The sequence below is a fragment of the Chiloscyllium punctatum genome, chromosome 50 (genome assembly GCF_047496795.1).
Source record: "Chiloscyllium punctatum isolate Juve2018m chromosome 50, sChiPun1.3, whole genome shotgun sequence".
Lineage (NCBI taxonomy): Eukaryota > Metazoa > Chordata > Chondrichthyes > Orectolobiformes > Hemiscylliidae > Chiloscyllium > Chiloscyllium punctatum.
This window is the reverse complement of record NC_092788.1, coordinates 49069565-49090352: the sequence shown is the minus strand read 5'-3', so window position 1 is coordinate 49090352 and position 20788 is coordinate 49069565. Positions and strand designations below refer to the sequence as shown.

At 45.1% G+C, this 20788-nt stretch overlaps 1 long non-coding RNA gene across 1 annotated transcript in view; it reads right to left on the bottom strand.

Moving 5' to 3' along the window:
* LOC140470090 (uncharacterized) overlaps window positions 1–19813 on the bottom strand; it is a 28124-nt gene extending 8311 nt beyond the window's left edge. The window contains exons 1-4 of the long non-coding RNA XR_011956363.1: window positions 19758–19813; window positions 11270–11376; window positions 8758–8857; window positions 5135–5239 (exon numbers count right to left, since the gene is read on the bottom strand). This is a non-coding gene — a long non-coding RNA (uncharacterized lncRNA). The remainder of the gene's footprint in view (window positions 1–5134; window positions 5240–8757; window positions 8858–11269; window positions 11377–19757) is intronic.
* Between the last annotated feature and the right edge of the window lie 975 nt (window positions 19814–20788).

Genomic DNA, 20788 nt, shown 5'->3' with positions numbered 1-20788 from the left:
CCGTCAGGGACACTAGAAGCTTCCCTTATTTCCCACATTGTACAAGAGGAGCCCGCCACGGGTCTGAGGGTTCCTGTCTCAATGTCTCTCTAGATTCAGCTCGTTACTCCCATTAAGAGAATTTAAAAGAGCTTTCAACCTTCCTTCACTTCAAACATGTCCATTGTAATCAATAGCCCCAATCTTTACTTAAACTGATATATTATACTTTAAAAACTGTTAACAAATACTCCACAGTGTCGCTTACAAATTGGCTGTTCCCATTGGGACCATGCGAAAATCTGAATGGCTTGAACTAAAACTGAGTTTCAGCTTCACCTTCTCCCTGTCTCATCTCCCTTTGTTTTCACCCAACTCCAAAACATTCTCATTGAGCCAAGCAGCACTCAGCGTCAACATGGCCTTCAGCAATTTCTGGATGAACAGATAATTGTCAGCATCTGTAAAATTCCACCTGAAAAGTTACTGGAATTTGAGTCCATAAGAAATTTTAATGGGAATTTTACAGGGAATTGAAAGTAAGGAGATCACAGGTTAAAGTCATGAAGTGGTTGACTGGGTCTAAACATGACAGTTCCTGCAAAGAGGCGAGGTGTAGTTTGGATAAATCTATGTTCCCTCTCAGACCAATATCTCCTTCCTGGGCTGCAAGGCCCAGAACAGAGCACATACCCCAAGGGTGATCCAACCATGAATTTGTACATGTTTCTGCTATTTGCTTTACAAAAATATGAGAGTCTGGAATAGGGTGGTTCTGGAAAAGCACAGCAGTTCAGGCAGCATCCGAGAAGCAGTAAAATCGACGTTTCGGGCAAAAGCCCTTCATCGGGAATAGAGACAGGGTGCCTGCAGCGTGGAGAGATAAATGAGAGGAGGGTGGGGGTGGGGAGAACGTAGGAAAGAGTACAATAGGTGAGTGGGGTGATGATGAAGGTGATGGGTCAGAGAGGAGGGTGGAATGGATAGGTGGAAAGGAAGATAGGCAGGTAGGACAAGTCATGGGGACAATACTGAGCTGGAAGTTTGGAACTGGGGTGAGGTGGGGGAAGGGGAAATGAGGAAACTGGTGAAGTCTACGTTGATGCCCTGGGGTTGAAGTGTTCAAAGGCGGAAGATGAGGCGTTCTTCCTCGAGGCGTCGGGTGGTGAGGGAGCGGCAGTGAAGGAGGCCCAGGACCTCCATGTCCTTGCTGAGTGGGAGGGGAGTTGAAATGTTGGGCCACAGGACATTGTTTTTACCTAAAAATATGAGCTACTTTTCAACAGACAGAACAGACAAACCTTTCTCGTTCCACAGTTAAATGCCAATGATATTCAGATCTTGATGACTCCGCTGACTGTAGAAACATGCTTTTGAGATCCCGGTCTCAATTATTCTCAATTAATATCTCATAAAAAACAATTCACAAGACAAAGCTCACAGTCAGTGCAAGATGAAGATTAAAGACAAATATTTCCCTGGTGTGTGTCTGATGTGTAAATGCTCCTCTTCAAATCGCCCCGCCCCCACCCAGGATTAGGACATGTCCATGCGCCTCGCTGTACCTTGCCCCCAATAAAGGTGGTGGCCATAACCCAGGTCCTATCATTGCCTGAGGTTCGCAGACATTTTCCCATTTGCTGCAAACGTGGGAGCAGGAGTTTCTAATTCAGGACTAGCGACCTGTACAGAGTGTAATTAAACCCCTCCCAGTCTAAACTGATACATTTCATTCGGTTTCCGCTGCCACTTCCCGTTTCCCGTTTCCACCTCCTTCACACACCAAGGGTCATTCTGGTACCTGTGACCCTTCCTTAGATCCGATTGTAGGAATTCTAAATTTTCCCAGCTCCCATGTGGAAACAGGGCCATCAGCCAAACAAGCTCACACCCAGCCTCCGATGATTATCCCACCCAAACCCATTGCACGACCCTATTACTCTACATTTCCCCTGACTAATGCACCTAAACTATGCATCCCAGAACACTCCGGGAAATGTAGCTTGGCCAATTTACCGAACCTGCATATCTTTGGACTGCAGGAGATAGGGGATAAAGAGTAAATAATAGGTTGAGATGGAGTGCAAAGAGAGACAGAAACATTTGGAAATACAAAGGAGTGGAGAATGATCTTGCTGGGAGGGTGCATCGCTGTTAATGGAGGGGACAGGAACCTGTGTCTGGCAGCATCTCAGTGGACGTGGTGGAAATGGTGGCTGATGATCTACGTTCTGCTGCAAAAAAGACCCTGAGCTTCCAGTTGCCTGCTCTTTAACACATAAGACTGTTCCCTGGCCAACATCTCTGTCTCATGCTTACTGCAGTGTTCCAGTGAAACTTGATGCAAGCTGGCAGAACCCTCTAGAACATACCAAATTGCCTCCTCTTTCAAGCATTCACAATTTCCCCTCCCATGTGGTCAACAATGCCCTCCAGTGTATCTCCTCCACTTCCTGCACCTCTACTCTTGTACCCCACACCTCCAACCACAACAAGGATAGAACCCCCCAGTCCTCACCTTCCACCCAGATACAATACATCATCCTCTGCCAGTTCCACCACCTACAATCAGACCGCATCATCAGAGATATATTTCCCTTCCCACCCATTTCAGCATTCCACAAAGACCATTTCCTCTGCGACAATCCACCCTCCACTCCCAGCACCTTTGACAGCCAGTTCAAGAGGTGTAAAACCTGTGCCCACACATTCACCTCATGTCAATCCACGGCACCAAAGGATCCTCCCACATCCAGCAGAGATTTCCCTGCACGTCCAGACACCTCACCTATTTTATCCTTTGCTCTCGATGTTGTCTCCTCTACATTGGGGAGTCAGGACGCCACCTTGATTCAGAGAACATTTCTGGAACACATGCACCAAACAACTCCACCACCCTGTGGCCGACCACTTCAACGCCCTCTCCCACTCCACCAAGGAGATGCAGGTTCTGGGCTGCCTCCATTGCCAAATCCCAGCCGCTCGACGCCTGGAAGAATAACACCTTATCTTCCATCTTGTGACCCTTCAACCACACGGTATCAAGGTTTGCCCATCTCCCCTCCCCCCACCTTCTCTCAGATCCAACCCTCCAACTCGACACTGGTCTCTTGAACTGTCCCACCTGTCCATCTTCCTTCCCAATTATCCACCCCACCCTCTCCCCATTACCTCCCATCTACATCTACCTATTGCCTTCCGAGTTCCCATCCCACCAACCCCACACACCCCTCTTCTTTACCTTTCAGCCCTCTTACCTTTGGAGAGCTGATGAGTTAAGCAGCCTCCTTTCTGCATTAACAATTCTGTGAACATTTTATTCTGAGCCCTCTAAGGGAATATCAGGGCAGGGTTTGTAAAGAGGTCAGATTGAATGAGGGTCTCAGTGAACAAAAGTGAGACACAGATACAGAGAGGTTTTGGGATGGATTGAAACAAATGTTATCAATTTGCACGGTTGCCAACATTACAGAAGTTACAAAGGGGAGTGATCAAGAGAGTGGAATTAGAGCAGCAAATAAATCTTAAACATTTATGCAGCTAAAGGTGATGCTGGGTAAAGATATCACAGTTAGTACTTATTTCATTCCAGACACACCTGCCAGGGCACACATCCTTGCTGTGTCTACCATATTGATCTCTTTAAGATTTTTGTTCATTTGAAGTGTTTCATGTTTAGATAGTCCAGAGAAGACAGCTTCATTCTCCTCAATCTCTCCTGCCAAGGCAATGCTGCTGTTAGAATTCAAGTCACTATGGCGTGTTACTGGCTGCTTCAAGGACTGGAACTGGCAATTGAGACTGAAAGGTTACTGTATAAAATATCTCCAATTGTATTGCCAGATTGCCAGACACATGAGGGGTTTAAGAAAAAGAACTTAAATGATGGGCACTGAGTGTCAGAGTGCCTACTGTTGTGGGGACATTCTGTTCAGATACAATCTATTGGTAATTATTAGAATTGACTTATCCTGGCTCCAAAGAAGTGGGCAGAGCATTATAACGGTCATCGAAGATAGTAACAAATTTCCCATGGGTTACAAATCGTAAATGACAGAGTAGGCATGAGTTCTGCTGGTAAAGTGTATAAATTTATTCAAAATGGCTCCAATTTACTTTCAGAAACAAATGAGTGCAAAACACATTCCTGAGGTCTTTGCATTCGTCTAAATTTAGACATTCAGGAGAGCTGAAGGGAGAGCTGGTGTTGGCATTTGTAGTAATGATAGGGAAAAACTTGTTTCACAGACAGAGAGCGTTCACAGATGGAAAACTCAGCTTTAACATCACATCAACTGCAGAGTCGTCCAATTCTGCAGGTCCTGATCCTTATCAGTAATATAAAAAGGGGAAAGCAGCATTCCTAGCTCAGAGAAATCATTCCCATGTTCGGCAGCTGGTCGAATATTTAACCGGTCATGTGATCTGGGAAGACACCAATGTAACGGGACCAGGGCGAAGCTGTGTAAATGTGAAGAAATTTACTTACCCCTCCCAGTGGGACACTCACTGACACAGTCACACTGGGAGAGGCTGTTCACCTGCCTCACGTATGGGAAGGGATTTACTCGATCTTACAATCTGCTGAGGCACCAGAGCGGGCACAATGGATTTAGATCCTTCACCTGCTCCATGTGTGGGAAAGGATTCACTCAGTCCTCTGATCTGCTGAAACACCAGCGAGCTCACTCTGGAGAATGACCATTCACTTGCTCCCAATGTGGGGAAGAGATTCACTCAAATGCACCACCTGCTGAGACCCCAGTGAGCCCACACAGGGGAGAGGCCATTCAGATGGTCAGGGTGTGAGAAGGGATTCAGTGATTCATCCTGACTCCCTGAGACCCCAGTGAGCCCACACAGGGGAGAGGCCAATAAGATGGTCAGGGTGTGAGAGGGGATTCAGTGATTCATCCTGACTCCCTGAGACACCAGCGGGTTCACACTGGGTAGGAGCTGTTTCCCTCTCTGTGTGACAAGGGATTTGCTGAGACTCAACACGACTGAGACACCAGTGAGTGCACACAGGGAAGTGGTCATCCCCCTGCTCCGTGTGGTGTAGAGTTCACACATCACTGCAGGACTCTGATTCTGCAGTTACTGTCCATCAGAGTCAGGAGTGGAACTTGTAGAAGAAGGTGGTTAGCACACTTACCTTCATTGCTCAGACCACTGAGTACCGGAGTTGGGAATTTAGGTTGAGGCTGTACAGGATGTTGGGGAGGCCTCTTCTGGAATACTGTGTCCAGTTCTGGTTGTGCTGTTATAGGAAGGATATTATTAAATTGGAGCGGATTCAGAAGAGACTAACCGGGATGTTGCCATGAATGGAGGGATTGTGTCACAAGGAGAAACTGGATAGGCTGGGTTGCTTTTTCACTAGAGCGTAGGAGGTTGATGGATGAACTTAGAGGTTTATAAAACCATGAAGCGTGTAGACAAGGTGAATGGCCGGGGGTGGGGTGGGGGGGGGGAGTTTTTCAAGACCTGGGTGCATACAATTTGAAAATAGATGTGAAAGGTTTAAAAAGTAAATTGGGGATTTGTTTTTACTTTTACATGTGTGAAGTGAACTCCCAGAAAAAGAGGCAGCTGTGAATACAATTACAATGTTTAAAAGACATTTAGACAAGTACATAAATAGGAAATGTTTGGATGAATGTGGACCAAGCGGAGGGAGGGGCGATTAGATTAGTTGGGAATTATGGTCGACACGGAATGGTTTAACCACAGGGTCTGTCTCTGTTCTGTATCACTTTATGACTTTAACTCTCACTATCTTTGTGAATTCCTCCATGCTCACAACTCCCCAGATCACTGTCATCTCATCCAGGCTAAACTCTTCCTTATCTCTAGAAATCCTCTCTAGCCTCAGAACCATCGCTATCTCTGGTATCACAAACATCTCAATCTCTGTAACGTCCTCCAATCTCCTCCTGTCTCATCACCCTCACGATCTCTAATCTTGACAACCCCCACAAATCTCTCCTTCTCCACAGTAAACACTGATGCCACACGTTTAGTATCCCCCCCAAAACCCCATCTCCTGCATCTTCACACATAGGCTGCCTTGTTGATCTTTGAGGTGGCCTATTCTCTCTCTAGTGACCCATTTGCTCTTAATGTATTTCTAAAAACCCTTTCCCTATTCGCCAAAGCGGTCTCCTGTCCCCTTTTTGCATTACTGATTTTACTCTTAAGTATATACCACTTGCCTTTATACTCAAAGGATGTTTGTGATTTTTGGATTGGAATAAATGCGAAATATTACATCTTGATAAAACAAACGAAGGCTGGACTTAGACTGATTAAAAGTTGGGCCTCGGATAGTGATATGGAACAAAGAGACCGAGGGGTTCAGATCTTTGAACTATGTGTCACATGCAGACAGGGTGGTTCAGAAGCAGTTTAGCACATTTGCCTTCATTGCTCAGATCTTTGAATATAGGAGTTAGGACGTTATGTTGAGGTTGTACAGGATGTTGGGGAGGCCTCTTCTGGAATACTGTGTCTAGTTCTGGTTGTGCTGTTATAGGAAGGATGTTATTAAATTGGAGCAGGTTCAGAATAGATTTACCAGGATGGTGATGGGAATGGATGGTTTGAGTTATAAGCAGAGTCTGGATAGGCTGGGTCCTTTTTCACTGGAGCACAGGAGGCTGAGGGGTGACCTTATTAGAGGTTTATAAAATCTTGAAGAGTTTCGGTAATGCGAACAGCAGGTGCCCTTTCCAGGAGGGGGCACGATTCAAGATTGGGGACATACGTTTCTCACGTTAAAAAGTAAAGCTTAAAAAAGAAGTTCCGGATTTTATTTTTTGTTTCTGCACTGAGAGTGGTTCACATGTGGAATAAACTTGCAGAGGACATGGTAGATGTGAATGCAATTACAATTTCAGGGTGGCACAGTGGCTCAACGGTTAGCACTGATAACTCTCAGCGCCAGGGACACAGGCTCAATTCCTGTATTGGGTGACTGTCCATGTGGAGTTTGCATATTCTTCTCCATGACAGCGTGGGTTCCTCCAGGTGCTCCCGTTTCCTCCCACAATCCACAGATGTACGGGGAGGTGAACTGGCCGTGCTCAATTGCCCATAGTGTTCAGGGATGATTGGGTTGAGTGAATTAGTCAGGTGTAAATATAGAGCAAAAGGGTAGGGGAATGGAATTCTAATAGGGAAAAAAAAACATTTGGACCCGTATATCAATAGGGAATGCTCGGATGGACTTGGATCAAGTGGAGGCAGGTGTGATTAGTTCAGTTCGAATTTATGGTCGACACGGACTGGTTGGACCACAGGGTCTGTGTCGATGCTGTGTAACTTTATGACTCGTTATCTCTATAAATTCCTCTATGTTTGGAACTCTGCCTATCAGTGCCACCTCATCCAGCCTTTCAAATCCTCCTCATCTCTATAATTCCACTCCAGCCTCAATATCCAAAAACCTCTATCACAAAATATCTCTATCTCTGTAACATCCTCCATCCTCACAATCCTTTCCAACTTGCAACTCATCCAGCTTCATTATCCTCCCCATGTCTAATCCCCTCCAGTCTCTAAAAGCTCTGCTATATGTGCCTTTCGTTATTTCCAGCTTTCAGGATGCCCAATGTTTATTTCTCACTTGATAATGGCCCTTTACAATTCCTGCGCTGAGCTTCTGAATTTCCTCTTAAACCTCTGCGTCTCACTTTCCTCCCAAGAAAATCGACCAATCACATGTCATCTATTCTAGTATTACCTTTTCTGACCTGATGTCCAAAGGAGCCTGTCATATTCTTATAATATACATCTCAGCGGTAAACAGAACAGAAAAACGCTCTGGTGGTCCATCGAGTCTGTGAGAAAGAAAACTACCACCGAACTATCCTCATCTATTTTCCAGTACTTGTGGAAAAGTGTCATCTATCATGGCATAGCAAGTGCACACTAAATACATCTCAAATGTTTTGGGGATTTGTGTCTCCCACCCTCACAGACAGTGAGGTTTAGTGCAACTGTTGCTCAATGATGACATCACCCACAGGAACACAGAGCAGCTGGGTCTGTGCAAACCAGAGATCGCCCACACATTGGAAAGGATGGCAGGGTCCCTGAGAGGGGGCACAGGAGAGTTACCAGGATGGTTCAAGGAATGGGGGATTTTAGTTGCAGGGACATGGGTGTTGTTCATACATATCAAGAATATCCATCTATAATAGATGGACTCTCATTCTCAACCTCTCCCCTTGCTTGGGCTGTGGTAACCTTCAGGTTAAACCACCACCAGACATCTCTCCCTAATAAGAGAGCAGCCCTATGGTCTGGTAGGACAATACTGACTTTACCTTTTAGACAGTGATGCCACTGTGCATCGGGGGTGGAGAGAGGGAATGCTGAAGGTGGTGGATGGGGCACCACTCAGGCACAGTGCTTTGTCCTGGAGGATGTTCGCTTTCTTTAATACTGTTGAGGGCTGCACTGATGCAGGCAAGTGGAGAATGTTCCAACACGATCCTGATGTGTGCCTTACAGAGAGCAAACAAACACTGGGGAATCAGGGGTTTGTGGAAACTGAGATTGTTCTCCTTGTAGCAAAGGAAATTGAGGGGAGCTGAGAGGCAAGTGCTTACAAAACATATACATCAGGATGTTAAACCTTACACTCATCAATTCATCATAAATGGATTACTGGACATATATTGAAGATTTCGGGGAGATCGATTGACAGGGTGGTTTGATTCAAAGGAGAATTTTTATGCAGAAAATGGAATTGAGCTGGAACAAAATACTCACACACAGTGCAAATATCCAGGTCCTGATGAATGGAGTAATTCAATCAGAGTTTGGCGTTACAATTACTGAGATTCCTATCTGAATATCCACCTGTAGTATCCTGTAATACAAGTTTATAAAATCTGTCACTGTCAGGTCAGGTTAGAAACTCACACCATCCCCTCCTCCTGGGCCAGGATGACTGTACACATCACCCCTTGTGGAGACCAGCAGTCAGTTCAGGGGGAAATCTGTGTGGGTTTCTATGTGTTTCCACCTTGGGACTTCATGTGACTGAACAGGGCAGATCTTTGACACATGGAAGAGAATGTTCCAAGAGTCAGTGAGATACGGACAGCAGGATTTTCTTCCTTTTCTTTCCTTCCGTGCTGCCGCTGTGCCTCATCAATAAGACATGGGGGGTGAAAGTCTCATGCAGCTTGATGGGCAAGTTCTGACCAATGGGCAGCAAGATCCTCCCAATCATTCCAAAGAGTCTCTCTGAAAAGACAGCAACTCAGCATGCTTCCCACTGGCCGGTGCTCCCTGGAAAGGTTGAGAAGAATGAGGGGGGAATCTCCGAGAAAATTCAGACCAGTTTACTTCCAAAAGGATTATAAACTGTTTACAGAGAGGGATTCGTTGGAGACGTGGACACCAAGTTGGCAAATGGAGCATAACTTGGGATAATGTGAAGTTGTTCATTTTGAAGGAGTTAATAAAAGAACAATGGACTATTTAAATGGTAGAAACTGTAGAAAACTGCAACACAAAAGAGACCAGGAGGTAATCGTGCAGGAAACACAGAAAGCCAGCACACAGTTACAACAGGTCATCAGGAAGGGAGATGAAACGTTGTTCCTTGTTTGAAGGGATTTGCAGTATAAGAGTTTGGAGTATATACCTGAGAGCAACTTTATAAAGTGAGACTACATATGGAGTAATGAGAGACGTTTTGGACCCTTTATATAAGGAAAGACATCACTTCATCGGAGGCATTTAGAGAAGATTGACTGGGATGATCCCTGGTTTGCAGGGACTCTCTTTTACGAAAAGGCTGAAGAAGTTGGGACTCGACTCATTGGATTTGGGGGAGAATGAGAGGGGATCTTATTGAAACACATTGGCTTATTAAGGGGTATGACAGGGTAAATACTGACAGGATGTGTCCCATCATGAGGGAACCTGGAACCAGACTCTGGGTCAGTTGCAGAATCAAGGGTTCTGTTTTAGATTTGTCAACTTTAATGCAACACAGACATGGGTAAGGGGTTTCAATAGCAATGGAGCTGGGGTGAGGTGGAGAAAAACAACATTTTAGAGATTGGAGTTCCTGGTGTTTGCGATTGTGTAGATGTCTGATCAGAAGATCACCTTGGGGTCAGAATATGAGAGTAATATTATGAAGAGTGTAGTTCTGCCTCAGGCATTTCCCAGTGAGAGGGAGGGGCTCAGCAGTAAGGGAAGGGAATTTGTAATAGCAACTGAAGGCAATGGGTTTAACCATTGCAGTGTTTCATTGGAGAAAATTGCAGCCAATCGAGTTGTAGGCGTGTGGTAAGCAGTTTGATGAATGAGTAACAGTGGAGCAATGGAGAGGGATGATAGGGAGAGAGAGCTGGGCATTGTCAGTGTACATGGGAAACCAATACGATGTCACCTCCTGGCAGTATGTAGGTGAGATACAGGAGGGGACAAAGATAGATCCTGGATGGACACCACATATGAGGAATTCAGAAAGGAAAGGGAGAGTGGAGATGGAGCAGGATTTTCCAACAACCTTGAGGTCAAATATTCGTTTTTAGCAGAATTGGAGAGAAGGTCATAACCAGAAAAGACAGACAGAACAACGAACAATATTTGTGAATGGGTGAGGGGGAGTGATGAGGAGAAACCAGACTCCAAAACTGCTATTTCTACATCAGTGACATCACCCAACTCCACCCTAGTCTCAGCTCATTTACTGAAATACTCGTCCATCCCTGTGTTATCTCCAGACTTCATTATCCAAACACACTCCTGGCCAGCCTCCCACATTCAACTTACATATAATCTCAAGAGTATCTAAAACCCTACTGCCCAAGTGCTCACTTGTACCAAAACTTGTTGATTCATCAAAAGGCTCCTATTAACAAGCAACAATTTAAAATTCTCACCCTTGATGTAATTCCTGGCTGTAAACATCCCTGTCTCCCTGCACCACACAACCTGAGAGACCTCGACAACTCAATTTCTTTCAGACTCCCAAAGATGCATTTATTCATTGCTTCACCAGTCTGGCTGTTTCGACAGGGTCATGGGAACACAGTCTGGAATTCGCACCCTAACCCTCTCAGACTTGCTTTCCTCAAAACCTGCTTATTTGACAATATTTTTGATCACCTGACCTAATATCCCCATCTGTGGCCTTATGTCAGAAATTCTCAATTTCTGTGAAATTATAAAAATGATAAAAATACAAACTATTGCTGATTTGCATACACATTGTCAACTCTTCACTGTCGCTGAGTGAATAATCTGTAACATCTCTTACCCAAGAACATTGTGGGAGCACCTTCACCACACGAACTGCAGCTGTACAAGGAAGTCAAACATCACCCTCTCCACAGGCAATGGGACTCTGGCATTAATCACTGGTGGCTGTGGACAGAGAAACAGTTGATATTTCAGGGAGTGCTAAATGCATTACAGGAAGTAAGAATGTTGCAGAATTTGATGGTCAGAAATGGAAGGAAAATGCACTCTTTTGTTGAAAAAAAAAAGATTTATTCACTGGCAAAGATACTGTGGAAAATTTAGTCCGTTTAGAGAGCAGCACATTGTCAGGGGTTGGGCAGTAGAGGAAAATTAACTTACAAAAGGTCTGTGAAAGTAACAGTAAAACACTAAACAAGCCAAACAGCCTGTGTCCAAAGACTTTAACTCCCCTTCCTGCTCCACCAAGAACATGCAGGTCCTGGGCCTCCTCCACCGCCAAATGCCAGGCATCTGATGCCTGGACGAAGAACGCCTCATCTTCTGTGTTCGGATCCTCCAACCAGATGGGATCAATGTGGATTTCACCAGTTTCCTCATTTCCACTCCCCCTACCTTATCCCAGATCCAGCCTTCCAACTCAGCACCGCCCTCTTGACCCGTCCTACATGTCCATCTTCCTTCCCACTGATCGGTTGCTGCCTGACCTGCTGTGTTTTTCCAGCATCACACTTTTTGACATTGAAAACATCCTGACTCTGACACTGCGTAAATCCTGCCCTCTCACTTCCTGCCAGGGAAGGCTGCGCATGCGTCCCCCTGCAGCTTGCCCCTTACAAAGTCGACGGCTACACACGTGTCCCGTGGATCACTGCCCCCAAGAAGGATGGCGTGATCACTCACAATTTCACCATTTTCCGGTTTGCCACAAACACGGGCCTGGGATTTTCAAATTTGTGTTTTCCGATGTGCACTAAGTTCTGTAAAACGTCTCAGCCCATTCCATTAAAATTTCCTTCTCTTCCTGGTCAATAGGTCATTCCATAACCGTGCCCTGCACCTTCACACATTTCCAATGGCTTGGTCCCAACAACACTGTGCTGCCAGTGAAGCTTATCACGTGGTTGAGTATAGCCACGCCCCTCATTCACTCAGATTTGTTGGAGGACCAACTGGCACTGCCTGGTCTTCCAGTCCCGTCTCCATCATCTTATTCGTCCTGCACTGAGATCAATCACCAGAGGCCCATTATGGGCTGGAGCATGCTCAGTGCTTCCTGCTTTTGCTGCTGTTCATCAGGTATAAGAGAGAGAGGGCTCATTCCTGTTTCTCCTGATGTCAGACAATAACAACAACTACCTGCATTGTATGGAGCCTTTCACATTGACAAATCCCGAAAAGTGTTTCACGAATGCTGGAAACGTTGATTAAAGAGAAAAACTTTAAGATACATCTTTGAGGAGTTCAGAGGGTGTTAGGAAGGATATTGAAGAAGTTTTATTTTTTATGATTAGATTACTTAGACAAACCGCCTAAAGAGCAACCCACTCAGACCCATTCCCCAACATCTAACACTGTGGCAATTTAGCATGGCCAATTCACCTAACCCGCACGTTTTTGGAATGTGGGAGGAAACCGGAGCACCCGGAGGAAACCCACGCAGATACGGGGAGAATGAGCAAACTCCGCACAGACAGTTGCCTGAGGCGGGGATAGAACCCGGGTCTCTGGCACTGTGAGGCAGCAGTGCTAACCACTGTGCCACTATGCCGCCCATCTGCAGCTCTGTCCTCTGCAGCTCCAATCATACAGTGATGTCTGTGGGAAACAGCTTACAACGGAGACAGTTAGTGGCAAACCATAGTTTAGCAACCTCATGTCCTAGCCCCCCCCCTACCCACACCCCAGTCCTTGTTCTCACAGCCTGCCATTACACACTACCTATGGTTAGCCACTAACAGTCTCCATTAACAGCTAGTTGCCCTCCCCCAGCCAGATCGTTGTCCACTCCTTTATCCAACCCTTCTTCTCACTCTATCCCCACCTATCCTTTACTCCTTACATCGTCCCCTAAACCCTACCTGCTGCATATAAACTGATCTTTTTTTCTCAGTATCTGTTCTGAGGAAGGGACACTGGGTCTGAAACTTTAACTCTGATTTCTCTTCACAGATACTGCCAGACCTGCTGAACTTTTCCAGAACCTCCTGGTTGTTGTTTCTGATTTACATCTTCCTCAGTTCTTTTGGTTTTAATTTCCCAGGAGTTTGTAATTCAGGTCCAACAGCCTCTGTCCCAGTCTCTGCTGTCTCTCCCAACCCCAAACAGTGACACTGCACCTGCACAGCTCATGGACAGGTGTTGTCTTGCTGGCCACACCCCTCATTCATTCCCATTGGTTGCAGGACCACACAGCCTCTCCTCCCATTGGTCTGGAGCTGCCGTCAATCAGCGAGGCCCCATTGTGATGAGAGTGGAGGGCTAATCCCTCTCTCTGCCCTGGGATGAGCTTCATCATTCACAGTGAATGGGGCTGTATCACAGAGCACAGGGCCTGGGGGCTATTCAGCCCATTGGGGCTGTACTCACTCCCTCTGGAGATGCTGCAAATCTGTCCCAAGTCCCCTTCTATTTGCCCACAGTCCCCCAAATCTTTCCTTAAAAATTAAAATTCCAATTCTGTTTCAGAATACCTGCTGAATCTGTGTCGTTCAGACTGTTCCAAATGCTCAGAACTTACTGAATACAATAATGTTCATATTTTCACTTTGTATTATTTGCCAATTACTTGACAGTAGTTACTAAACGTTATGACAGTGTTAACAATTCCTCTCTCTAGACAAATTCAAGACCTTGGAACCAAATCTGCACCTGGTCAAAATCACTGCTGCACCTTCTCAGCTCCAAGGACAATTTACTGTGCTGCAGCTTGCTTTCCACAAAAGAGGAACGCATCTTAGTTTATTAACGTCATAGACATATACAGCACAGAATCAGAACTTCGGTCCAATTCATCCATGCCAACTAGGAATCCTAAACTACTGGAGTCCCATTTGCCAGCTATCCATCAAAACCCTTCCTGTTCACGTACCCAATCGGATGCCTTTTAAATGTTGTGATTTTTCAGCCTCCACTACTTCATCTGGCAGCTCATTCCATACACACACCACACTCAGCTTGAAAACGTTGCCCTTAGAGCAACGATTTAAAAGTAATCTATCAACCATGTGCTCTAGTTTTGGACCCACCTAACCTCAGGAAAAAGAACCCCAGCTGCTCACCTTATCTATGCCCCTCGTGATTTTATAAATCTCCATGAAGTCACCTCTCAGTCTTGGACTCACCAGGGAAATTAACCCCAGCCTATTCAGCCTCTCCCTGTAGCCCAAGTCCTCCAAACCTGGCAACGTTTTTCTAAATCTTATCCGAACCTTTTCACGTTTCACAACATCCTTCCCAGAACAGGGAAATTCAAACTGAAAATAGAATACGAGAAGTGGCTTAATCAATGTCTTTTAAATGTTGTAATTGTACTAGCCTCCACCCCATCCCTTGGCAGCTCACTCCAAACATGCACTGCCCTTAAACTGTCCAACTCTGGCAAAGTCCTTGCAAACATTTCCTGAAAAGTTTCAAGTTTCACAACATCATTCCTGGAACAGGGAGATTGGAACTGAAAACAGAATTCCAGAAGAGCCTTAATCAATGTCCTGTACAACTACAACATGACAGAGACCATAACAAACGCTGCATTCACTCCCTTGCCCATCTGTGACTCTACTTTCAAGGAACTATGAACCTGCACTCCAAGGTCTCTTTGTTCAGCAAGACTCTCCAGGACCTTACCAGTAAGTGTATAAGTCCTGCCCTGATTTGCCTTTCCAAAATCCAACAGCTAACATTTATCTAAATTGAACTCTATCTGCCATTCCTTGCTCCACTGGCCCATCTGATCAAGATCCTGTTGTATTCTGAACTAACCTTCTTCGCTGTCCACTACACCTCCAATTTTGGTGTCTTGTGTAAAGCTACTAACCATACTTCATATTCACATCCAAGTCATTTATTTAAGGATCCAATATCGATCCTTGTAGCACACTGCTGCTCACAGTCCTCCAGTCCACAAAGCAAATCTCCATCATCACCCTCTGTCTCCTACCATCAAGCCAGTTTCGTACCCAAATGGCTTGTTCTCCCTTCATTCCATGTTATGTAACCTTGCTAACCAATCTGATTTGTGGAACCTTGTTGAATGTCCATATAAACAACGTTCACAGCCTGGTTTAATCAATTTTCTTTGTCACTTCAAAACATTCAGTCAAGTTAGTGAGACACGATTGTGCACGAACAAAGCCACATTGACAACAGGAGAAAGGAGGACTGCAGATGCTGGAGATCAGAGCTGAAAACGTGTTGCTGGAAAAGTGAAGCAGGTCAGGCAGCATCCAAGGAACAGGAGAATTGACGTTTTGAGAAGGGCTGATGCCCGAAACGTCGATTCTCCTGTTCTTTGGATGCTGCCTGACCTGCTGCGCTTTTCCAGCAACACATTTTCAGCTCCACATTGACAACAGTCAATGATTATTCCTTACTTTTCCAAATAGATGGATATCCTGTCCCTCAGAATCCCTTCCAACAACTTGCCTGCCACTGACTTCAGGCTCACTGTTTTCTTGTTCCATGGCCTCTCCTTACCACCTTTTTAAAATAATGGCACCTCACCTGTAACTATCAATGATACAAATACCTCAGGAGAGGCCCAACAGTCACTTCCCTAGATTTCCAGAAAGTTCCGGGATACATCTGATCAGGTCCCAGGGCTTTATCCAACTTGATGCGATTCAAGACATCCAGTAACACCTCCACTGTAACATGGATACTTTTCAAGTTCTCTCTGTTTATTTCTACAACCTCTCGAGCTTCCATATCTTTCTCCAGTAAAAAGGACGTGAAATATTTGCATATCTTCCCCACACCCCGGTGGTTCCATAAGCAGCCTCGTTAATCTTTAAGGGGTCCTATTCTATGGTCCAGTTCATCTTTTGTCTGTGATATATTTGTTTAATCTCTTTGGATTCTACTTAAACCATTTCCTGAAGCTATTTCATGTCAAACAGCATCAGCAGCAAGCAACAGAGCTAAACGATCCCACAACCAATAGATCAGATCGGAGCTCTGCAGTTCTGCCACTACCAGTTGTGAATGGTGATGGACAATTAAACAACTCACTGGAGGAAGCATCACAGATATCCCCACCCTTACTGATGGAGGGGCCTCACACACCCATGCACCAGATAAGATGATAGCATTTGCTGCAATCTTCAGCCGGAAGTGCAAAGTGGGATGATCCATCTTAACCAGTGGTTTCTAACATCACAGATGTGAGTTTTAAGCCAGTTTGATTCAGTTTGAATAACATCAAGAAATGGTTAAGTAGTGCAAAGGCTACGTGCCCTGCCAATATTCAGGCAATAATACTGATGGTTTGTGCTCCAGAACTTGCCACCCACCAAACCAAGTACCGCTCCAGCACTGGCATCTACCGACAATGTGGAACATTGCCCAGGGATGTTCAACACAAAAACACAGGGCAACCCAACCCAGGCAATTTCCATCTATCAGTCCACACTCGATCAGCAGTAAAGTGATGGAAGATGTCATCAACAGGGCTACCAAGCAGCAGCTGCTTAGCAACAGCCAGCTGAGCGACACTCATTTTAGGCTCCACCAGGGCCACTCAGCTCCCAATTGTGTTACCGTCCTGATTCACAACCTGACAACTAACTGAATCCCAGAGGCGAGGTGAGGGTGACAGACTAGTCCCACTCCAAGATCACTATTTCTAGCTGATTCTACCCTTGTCTCAGCTCATATACTCTCATCCACCTTGTGTTATCTCCAGACTTCAGTATCCAAACACACTCCTGGCCAGCTTCCCACATTCAATCTCCCTGAAATCTTAAGAAAAACTAAATCTCTGCTGCCCAAGTGCTCCCTCGTACCAAAACTTGTTGATGCATCAAAAGGTTCCTATTCATAATCAACAACATAAAGCCACAGAGATGTACAGCATGGAAACAGACCCTTCAATCCAACCCATCCATGCTGACCAGATATTCCAATCCAATCTCGTCTCACCTGCCAGCATCCGGCCCACATCCATCAATTTAAAATTCTCACCCTTGTTTTAATTCCTGGTTGTGATCATCCCTAGCTCGCTGCATCACACATCCTTGAAGAACTCGACAACCCATTCTGTTTGAGACTCCCAATGATCTGTTAATTCATTACCTCACCTGCGTGGCTACTTTTACAGTTGTCAAAGCAACATTTTCTGAAATTCGCAGCCAAAACCTCACAGGTCTGCTTTCCCCCTTTAAGACATTCCTCAAAGCCTGCTGATTTGGCAATGCTTTTGGTCACCTGACCTAATATCATCAGTCTCTGACCTTATGTCTAAAGTTCCCAATAATATTTTGGTGAAATTATAAGCATGATGATAAAACTACAAACTGTTCTTGATTTGGACATTACCTTCAAATCATCACTATTGCTGTAATGAATACTCTGTAATGTCTCTTACCCAACCACATTGTGGGAGCACCTTCACCTCACAAACTGCAGCTGTACAAGAAAGTCAAACATCACCCTCTCCACAGGCAACAGGGCTTTGGCATTAATCACTGGTTTCTGTGGAAGGAGAAACACAGTTGATGTGTCAGGAAGTGCAAAACAGATTACAGGGAATGAAAATGGTGCAGAATTTGATAGCCAGAAATGGAAGGAAAATACACTTGCTTATTGGAAAAATAATTCTTGACTGTTAAAGATTTTTCAGAAAAAAATTAATAAGCAGCACATGGTCGGGGCTGGGCGGCAGTGAAAAATTAACTTCCAAAAATGCCTGTAAAAGTAATCGTAAAATACTAAACAGATCACAAATACACCCATTGTCAATATCTAGCTTGCTCAGAATCGAACAAAGTGCTCATAAGGGAGCCCAGGGATGAAGCAGAGTTGTATAAGCTGTTATGATCCCACAGTCATAGAGATGTATAGCACCGACACAGACCCTTCGGTTTAACTCATCCATGCCAACCAGGTATCCGTACCTAATCTATTCCCATTTGCCAACACTTGCCCCATATCCCTGTAAACGCTTCCTAATCAGATCATGTGTCTATTTAGATGCCTTTAACATGTTTTAATTGTACTAGCCTCCACCACTTTCTCTGGCAGCTCATTCCACCCACTGCATGAAAGTGTTTTCCTTTAGGCCCCTTTGAATTTTTGCCCCGTTCACCCTAAGGCAATGTCCTCTACTTTTGGACACCACTACTCCAGGGAAAACACCTTGTTCATTTACCCTGTTCATACTCCTCATGATTGTATAAACCTCCATAACATCACCGCTCAGCCTATGGCACTCCAGGGAAAACAGCCCCAGCCTTTTATGCCTCATCCTGTAGCTCAAATCCTCCAACCCTAACAACATCCTTGTAAGTCTTTTATGAAACCTTTCAAGTTTCACAGCACCCTTCTGATAGGAGGCAGGCCAGAACTGCACACAATATTCCAAAAGTGGCCTAACGAATGTCCTGTACAGCAACATGACCTCCCACATCCTATATTCAATGCTCTAGCCAATAAAGGAAAATACACTGAACACCTTCTTCATCATCCTATCTACCTGCAACTTGACTTGCAAGGACTATGAATCTGCAGTCCAAGGTCTCTTTGTTCTGCAAACGTTTCCAGGGCCTTGCCATTCAGTGTATAAGTCCTGGGCTAAAAAACGTGTTTCTGGAAAAGCACAGCAGGTCAGGCAGCATCCAAAGATCAGGAGAATCGACATTTCGGACATGAGCCCTTCTTCAGGAATCCTGAAGAAGGGCTCATGCCCGAAATGTCGATTCTCTTGATCTTTGGATGCTGCTTGACCTGCTGTGATTTTCCAGAAACACGTTTTTCTGATCTCTGATCTCCAGCATCTGCAGTCTTCACTTTCCCCTAGTGTATAAGTCCTGCCCTGACTTGCTTTTCCAAAATACAGCATCTCACATTTATCTAAATTAATCCGTATCTGATCAATACCTCACTGTAACCTGAGGTAACCTTCTTCACTATGCACAACACCTCCAATTTTGAATGACCTGCAAACTCAGTTACGATAGCAAGCCATTTAAATGAATGACGAAACAAATCCAGAAATAAACATCCATTTCTCTGAGTTTGAATGTGCTCTGTGTAAATCCTGCCCAATGACTCTGTACCAGAGAAAGGCTGCACATGCGCCTGGCTGCACCTTGCCCCCTACAAAGATGGCGGCTGCGCACGTGTCCAGTGAATCGTTGCCCCGAATAAAGATGGCGGTGCTCACTCAGGCCTGCAGCCGCGCTGAGGCAATTTCCCGTTGACTACAAACACGGGACTGGGACGTTCAAATTTGTGTTTTCCGACGAGCACAATTTATTTGTAAAACCTCTCCGCTCATAGCAACACAGTTTTTCTCCCGTTTCCCCCGGTTTATTTATTTCTTTCCTTACCGTATCCTTTCGCTCCATAACTTCCTGAGTATTCATTACAGCGACTCGCCGCTGTGGGCGAGGGTGATCACGTGGTTTGTCTAGTTCTGCCCCTAGTTCACTTTGATTGGTTGGAGGACCAACCTTCCGCCGGGTCCTCCAGTTCCGCCCACCGTCCTTTCATTGGTCCGGTGCTGACATCAATCACCCTCGGGTCCCTTTGTTGGCTCGAGCATGCACTGTGCGTCCTGCTTTCGCTGATATGTTGGATAATGTGATTGGAGAGTTCACTGAGGGGAAGGATCCCTTTGTGTGAGCTCTGCAGTAGATTTCCTTTATTCATGGAGGGAATTGCCTTCCTACTCATGACTGCATAGCTGTGATTGATGAATCAATGCCAAATGATCCAGTACATAAACACACCATTTTCACAACATCTGAGATCTTCAGCACATTGTATCACACTCTTCTTTGGAGATAAAAAAAGCATGAAATGGAGCCTCAAGGAATCAGAACAGGAATAGGGCATTCATTCCCTTCGACTTGTTCCCCCATTCTATCAGATCATGGCTGGGCCAACCCAGACCTCAACATCTCTTTTATGCTTGATCCGCATATCCCTCAACTGCTCAATATTTCAAAAATCTATCTGGCCTCTTTTAGAATAATTTGAGACAGAATCATAAATTCCCTACTGTGTGGAAACAGGCCCTTCAGCCCAACAAGTCACACTGACCCTCTGATGACTAACCCAACCAGATCCATTCCCCTTCCACATTTAACTTTCACAATTTTTTGGGCTAGAAAATTCTAGCCATTCACTGAGAGAAAAAAAATTCTTTACATTTTTTACAAAATGAATGTTCCCTTATGTAATGTTTAGTTTGAGACTTCATTGGTGCTAGAAGATCGAGTCAACATCTACCCTGTCAAGCTCCTCAGAACCTTGTTTCCATAAGATCACCCCTTATATTATGTGGGTGGCACAGTGGTTAGCACTGATATCTCACAATGCCAAAGACCTGGGTTTAATTCCTGCCTCAGGTGACTCT